Source organism: Podarcis bocagei (genome assembly GCF_964188305.1).
Source record: "Podarcis bocagei genome assembly, chromosome: 12".
NCBI classification, from domain to species: domain Eukaryota; kingdom Metazoa; phylum Chordata; class Lepidosauria; order Squamata; family Lacertidae; genus Podarcis; species Podarcis bocagei.
This window is the reverse complement of record NC_138137.1, coordinates 11,225,436-11,233,357: the sequence shown is the minus strand read 5'-3', so window position 1 is coordinate 11,233,357 and position 7,922 is coordinate 11,225,436.

The window sequence follows — 7,922 nt, the reverse complement described above, 5'->3', positions numbered from 1 at the left end:
ACTTAGCAGTTTGAAAGCATGTCAAAATGCAAGTAGATAAATAGGTACCACTCCGGCGGGAAGGTAAATGGCGTTTCTGTGCGCTGCTCTGGTTTGCCAGAAGCGGCTTAGTCATGCTGGCCACATGACCCGGAAGCTGTCTGCGGACAAACGCCGGTTCCCTCGGCCAGTAAAGTGAGATGAGTGCCGCAACCCCAGAGTCATCCGTGATTGGACCTAATGGTCAGGGGTATCTTTACCTTTACCTTTACTGCAACAACTTGCTGGCTTTCCTGCTGTTTTCTGGGAAATTTGCACAGATTACGGAAGTGGGTCAACCTTGACTTGCTCTATCAAGGCACTTCTTCAGTTCTTAAGCAAGAATGCACGCTCTGGATCCTCTGACAAATTTTAGTTATGTCTTAACTTTTAAGAAGTGTTAAGTATGCTCTCTTGCTTTATTAATTTAAAATACATCAAGGGTTCAAGGAGGGTGGGTGGAAAGAGACCACTTAAGAGTGAAGTCACCTTACCCCAGTCCTAAGGAATATGGAGCCCAGGTGAAAACTCTCCTAACACTGTACATTTATTGTACAAATTTATTATGCACCTACCGTATACTGGGATATGAAATTGTTTTCAGTTCTACCGAAGCTTCTAATCTTCCCCTCCACATCCCCCCTGCCTCTGAAGTTAGAGGACAGAGTGGGGGGGGTGAGGGGTGGGAATGAAAGGTGTCTTTGTTTATCAGATCTGAATTATGAACCTATAGCAAGGAGATGCAGGCAAGCTTTTTTAAAACGTCTGGCAGTCAGAACAGTCTGTTAGCTGCAGGGAACTTTTTATTTTATTTATGCAGTGTTTTCACCCAATTAAATGAAAAGCCATAACATGCAGAGCTACCAGAAAATCTGGGGAACTGGCTTTTTTTTTTAAAAAAAGGCATAATAAAAAAAGGCATATGTGCTGTTTGTGGGTGGCATGGCAAACATTGGTGGTTGTGTTGTGGTCCTATCGATGCTGCGGCAGGATGGCGTTCTGATAACTGTTATGTAAGGTCAAGCGCATCATGGGACAGATCATGACCTCATATAAATCACAGCAATGCAATGTCTTCAGTAAAAAGTCACACTTCAATGAAGGACCACTGGCTAGCCCCAAGAAAATAAAGCAAAGACTGTCTGGAACGCCTCACCAAAAGCTAGACATATTTAAAATGTTTTTTTAAAAAAGAAAATGTAAAGTGTGTGTGAGCTTTGAAGAATACGTTTCAATATTGCCAACACCAAAGACTTTTAATTTACTATGAAACCAGCTCCTTGACGTTTATTTTCTTTTATATGGTGTAAAAAATACCTGTATATCCTAATAAAAGATTACATTTTGGATCTGCTTCATCCTAGTATGAAACTTTTTCTGCTGGATAGGATTCCACCATGAAACTAATGAACTATGTCTACCTACAAATATGTTCCATTGAGTTCAATGGGATTTGCCCCATGTATAGGATTGCAGCCAATGGGATAAAATGAACATTAGTTTTCATATTTAGACAAGTTTCTAATTGCTCCTATATATTGTCTGCCACTTCCATTTTGTTTGTCCTGTGTACCACAGCATGTTATCAGAAAGCTCACTACCTGTTTATTTCAATTATGCATATAAAATGTTGTATTCGTTCTAACTTTTGTCTTATTGCATGTGCTTTGGGTTTGTAAAGCTCAAACGAAAACCCATTTAGAACAAGTCACAACCAGATGTGAAATAGAGGAAATGATGGCATAGCAACGTGGACATTAACAGCACAATTGTTCTTACTCCAAGACTGCAGACTTGCATCTCAATCTTGTGTAGTTTTCATTGGAAGTAATCCCAGTTGTATTTGGTGGCTCTCACTCCCAGGTATATTGACACAGGATGGTGTAGTTGAGCACTTAATAGCTCAGCCATTAGCCTGTAAAGTGGCTGGTCTTGAAACTGACAGTTCTGGGTCCAATAACAGTGATGTGAAGCAGTTGTGTTCATAATCTTCTGTTCAGGGTGTTCCTGCAGTGTTTCTTAGAGACAAAGGTCCTACAGTGGTACCTTGGGTTACATACGCTTCAGGTTACATACACTTCAGGTTACAGACTCCGCTAACCCAGAAATATTACCTCGGGTTAAGAACTTTGTTTCAGGATGAGAACAGAAATCGCACGCCGGTGGTGCAGCGACAGCAGGAGGCCCCATTAGCTAAAGTGGTGCTTCAGGTTAAGAACAGTTGCAGGTTAAGAACGGACCTCCAGAACGAATTAAGTACTTAACCCGAGGTACCACTGTACTTGTGTATACTGAGAGTAATGCAAAGGGCAGTGTGAACTGGTCTTTCTCTGGACCTGTATCTGAGACTGGGAACTGTGGATCAAGTCTGAAACGCAACAAGTGCTGGACTAACAGATCCCCTCCCAAAGGATTACATTTCTAGCTGCGGGGGGAGTTTTATTGATGTATAAAATTTATACATTGCTTAATGTAAGAATAAACATCCAGATCCGAGACAGAACACAACTGCTCACTTTGAGGTGTAGAAAGATCTTTGGAAACATTTTTTTTTATTAGGCTGATACCAAAAGCCACTGATTGTAGTATCTGTCAATTAGGGGAGGTAAAAGATGGTCTTGGTTTTGGGCATGCTGGGACCACCAGTGAACCATGGCTGGTATCTCAGGCAGGTTCTTCTTTCTCTGAAGACAGGGCTCTTTTGTAGAATGGCAAATCTTCATTACATAACACCTCATGAGAGATTTTTTATATAAATGATCTACAGTATTTCATTCATTCAAAATAAATATTGGCCCAATTGCTGGATCTCATTCCCTGCCCCTATTATTATTCAAAGCTCTTGAGTTTAGCCAACATTCAGACTTAGCTTGAATTATAAATAGCATAATACACCGAGTACTTTCTGTTAAGAGAAAAACTAAGCCATGGTTAATCTGACTTTTGGAATACATTAAAATGTATATTAAAATTCCTGCGTATTTTCACAACAAGCCAACACCAACATAATTGTTACTTCTGTGTCTAGAATTTGCACACTAGGAGTATGATGTCAGGGGAAAAGAATTGAAAATGAATTTTATCTGATTGGCAAGAGATTTTCAAGAACTAAAATGCTAAATAAATATTTGACAGCTGCATTCCCTAGTATAATTTATTTCACATATGCACTTTTAAAAGGAGAATAGTTATGTAAAATTGAGCAATTTCTAGACAAACCATTCAGTGGAATGGAGTGGCAGTTGTTATTGCATCACAGTGAAAAACTGTCCATTGAATTATTATGGGACTACTGAATTTTTTTTATCAGGAAGTTGAGGTTTTGACATTAATATTGCAATTAATGAAGGAATAAATTACACAACATGTATTCTGATGAAAAATAATCCTTTGTACAAGGAAGGTAGAGTTTTTAAAACTACAGTTCTGGTTTCATAGCTTGTTCTTTTGTTATTATAATAATTTTTGGACATGTTGAAGTCTTTCCAGCCTCTCTCACACACGGCAGTAATAGGTACAGCAGTTGTTTCTGTCTGGTTTTACTCATGTGACTTACTGGTTGTTTCTCTCTGTGTTATTGCAGCTGACAGAAAGGCAGGAGTAAAATATTAAATAAAAATCTAGTTTATTTCACTTTTTGAATATTTCTTTCTTCTTTTTTCCTAGTAGTCAAAAAAAGACAGACTTCTAGGAAACAACAAGTATGTGTAAATGAAAGAAAACTAATTTCCCCTTTTGAACTAACAACCAGACATTTATATCAACATAAAAATGCAGGTTTCCACTCATTATAACAAAAATAGTGAATTGAGGGAAACTGGACAAATGGAGGACAGAGGAAAGAAATACAGAATTTGAATTTATAGCACAGTGGGGGAAGGTTTCAGGAGGTTGCAAGGGAGGGGGGAGTGTAATTTTTCCTTTCCCCTCTTCTGAAACTTTCCCCCTCTTGTAAGTTCTAGATTCCTTTTTCAGGTTGGCTGGAAACTGTGAATAGGAACACTTCTGTTAGGGCTGAAAATACACTGTGACATAATATTGTGGATCCTACATAACAGCTAGCTTTACAGCTCTAGGCTAGTAAGTAGGAAAGTGAAGTAGGGCAAATCACAGCCAGGTAATGGTTTCTTGCTAGTGTGCTAAAAAGCATTCCTTTGTAAAAGATAGAAGGGAGATCCTGCTGATATCTACCATATTTTTCGCTCTATAACACGCACCCGACCATAACACGCACGTAGTTTTTAGAGGAAAATCCGTAGGCATGCCACCCATAGGCATTTCCTCCATAACACGCACAGACATTTTTCCTTACTTTCTAGGAGGAAAAAAGTGAGTGTTATGGTGCAAAAATACGGTATATTGTTGTCCTTTCAGTGTCAGGCAAAGATCTATCTATTTCCTCAGTCATTTTTAGCCACAATCACAATCCTGGTGATTGTTTTTTCCTGGATTTTAAGTTCTTGCTACCTTTCAGTTCCTCCTGTCTTTCAGTTTTTGTGTTTTGATTATTGTTTAGATTTGTTGTACAGGTGACTCTCAACTGACATTCTGGGAATAGCTCATAAAGCCAGAATGGTGTATAGTCAAAACTAGGCTTGCCATATGTCAGGAAAATTCCTGACATGTCCTGGTTTTTGGGTGTAAAAATGGCATTGGCAGTATTTTGCCGAAATGGCAAAATGTCAGGGAAAATCCAGATATATGGCAACATGATGGAAAAATTATCTGAGTAAAGGGTGAATCTGGATTAAGTGGGGAGAAAATAAGGGCTGATATTTTGATGCCAACAACTGTTGTTTGGATGCTGTAAAAACACATACATAAGGGGCACTAGTCCCACAATAAAATTATCTACTAAATACAGTTGCTTGTCAAAACTTCAGTAAAATTAAGCATAATCATAAGCTATGCATGCAGTTTAAATTTTGAAAGTAGAATTTTGCCAGTACTGTATGCCGATGTTTGCAGAGGGAGCCATCTAGTGGTTGCTATGTACAATGCTTTTATATGCCTGTTGTCTTTGTCCATAGAGTTTTCTTGGCAGGGAAACTGGAATGGCTTGTCGGTTCCTGCTCCAGGTGGATCACATTTGGTTAAAACTCTCCACTATGACCTGTCCGCCTTGGGTGGCCCTGCACGGCATAGCTCATAGCTTCTCTGAGTTATTCAAGCCCCTTCGCCACGACAAGGCAGTGATCCATGAAGGGGAGAAAATGGAGGCAGTGAGAGATTTTACTTTCTTGGGTTATATGATCACTGCAGATGATGACAGCAGTCACTAAATTAAAAGATGCCTGCTTCTTGGGAGAAAAGCAATGACAAACCTAAACAGCATCTTAAAAAGCAGAGACATCACCTTGCCAACAAAGGTCCATATAGTTAAAGCTATGGTTTTCCCAGTAGTGATGTATGGAAGTGAGAGCTAGACCATAAAGAAGGCTGATCGCCGAAGAATTGATGCTTTTGAATTATGGTGCTGGAGGAGACTCTTAAGAGTCCCATGGACTGCAAGAAGATCAAACCTATCCATTATGAAGGAAATCAGCCCTGAGTGCTCACTGGAAGGACAGATCCTGAAGCTGAGGCTCCAATACTTTGGCCACCTCATGAGAAGGGAAGACTCCTTGGAAAAGACCCTGATGTTGGGAAAGATGGAGGGCACAAGGAGAAGGGGACGACAGAGGACGAGATAGTTGGACAGTGTTCTCGAAGCTACCAGCATGAGTTTGACCAAGCTGCGGGAGGCAGTGGAAGACAGGAGTGCCTGGCGTGCTCTGGTCCATGGGGTCACGAAGAGTCGGACATGACTAAACAACAACAAATGTACAATGCTTATTCCTTTAGTTGTGGAAGATGACAGTACTGTACAGTGATGAAACCAGGGATTGCCATCCTTTGGAGAATGTGAGCACATTTGGAAACCTGAGAAATTGTTGTGTCGACTACCCATCCTGCAACCACACTCCCATCCCTGCAACCGCACAAAACCCCACAACCAAATGTAGAGATGCATATGCTACATGCACACACACACACACACACACACACACACACACACACTATAAAACCACATCCCTTGCAACCATGCACATGCATGCAGACACTCATACATATGCATGAACCACCCAGAGAGGGGAGGGTGCCCTCTTCCAGCAACTGTTTCTTACCTTTATTCTGGCTCAACACAAAGGGGGGTTCTGTGTGGCATTACAGTTAAGACTGAATGACATGACCATTAAAATTTCTTGTTCTGGATTTGGAACTGCAACACGATGAAGTATGGGCAGAGGCATGGGGGTGGGATAATTCATTACCGTGTTGAGATTTGCACCAGCAGGCATGCTGCAAAACATCTGGAGTTGTTTTGGAACTCGAGGACTCGGTAGGAATAAAACAGGCTGCATGGTTTGATGCTGCAGTTAAAAAGAAGCAGCAACAATTGGAAAGGCTGAGCACCCTCCTCAGACATGTCTTTGCCTCAAATGGCACTCTCCAAACACTGCTTTGAGACAGAAATGTCCTTTTAGGGCAGGGGTAGGCAACCTAAGGCCCATGGGCCACAAGCAGCCCATGGGGGCCGTTTAACTGGCCCACAAGCCGCCCCTGAACCAACCCACCCGCTCGGCAAGTCCCCACGCGCTGCACTAAACCAGTGCAGCACAGCGACTCACTTCCACAGCGCTGAAAATCGTGTCTGCACATGCGCAGACGCTGGAAATTGCGCACACGCACTATCTGGCCCATGGCGGGATCTCCGCTAGAGTAAACCGGCCTAGGCAAGGTAAACCTTGCCGACCCTGTTTTAGGGCAAGAGTGAGGATCTCCTTGTGCATCTCCTCATGGGCAACCTTCCAGATCTACAACGGGAATAACCAGGTAAGTCTGGCTTGGGCTGATTCACATTCTATGGCTATTTAAATGTGTTTTGGTGGGTGAGAGTGATTGGTTTTGCATGGTACTTTGTCTTCTCGTTTTGCATGATTCTATTGCAAAGTGTCCTGGGATGAAAGGCAATATACAAATTAAATATAAATAAATGTAATAATAATAATAATAAAGCATGATAGTACAGTGGTACCTCAGGTTACATACGCTTCAGGTTACAGTCTCCACTAACCCAGAAATAGTGCTTCAGGTTAAGAACTTTGCTTCAGGATAAGAACAGAAATTGTGCTCCGGCGGCATGGCAGCAGCAGGAGGCCCCATTAGCTAAAGTGGTGCTTCAGGTTAAGAACAGTTTCAGGTTAAGAACGGACCTCCGGAACGAATTAAGTACTTAACCCAAGGTACAAGTGTAAAAATCAAAGTGATGATGCTAATAATAAATAAAAATAAATAATGATGATGATAATAATAATCAAGAATTGTGCTGCTGCTGCTGCTAATAATAATAATAATAATAATAATAATAATAATAATAATAATAATAATGGGTGAACAGTCTACATAAAGAACAAGAGGCGGCCTGACTGGGGCGGCGACAAATCCATCCTCCAAGGAGCGCCCTGCAGCTGCTCCTTCAGAAGCGGCCAAGGCATTCCTTGGAGGCCGGACATGCTGCCTCTTCTGCCTGAGAGGGGGCCGCCTCACTTTGCTTCGCGGGTGGGGCCGGCCCCATTGCATCGGACGGCAAGACCGAGGCAGGGCTTTCCCCCCCTACGCTTCCCTAAGGAAAACGGCGCATGAGGGGCAGAATGCTGGTCCGCATAATTCCCCCTCTCCCCGCATCGTCTTTACAGGGAGCATTCGGACATGTCATCGGCTCCCCCCCCCCCCGCGTTCCGAAGTGTAGCGTTTCAGTTAAGTTCTGGATTCGCATTCCGTTAACGGTACCAAGCGCCCCTTAGGGCTCAACATCCGGGAACAGGTAGTTGAGCGAAGCGCCGCTTTCTGCCCCCCCCCCC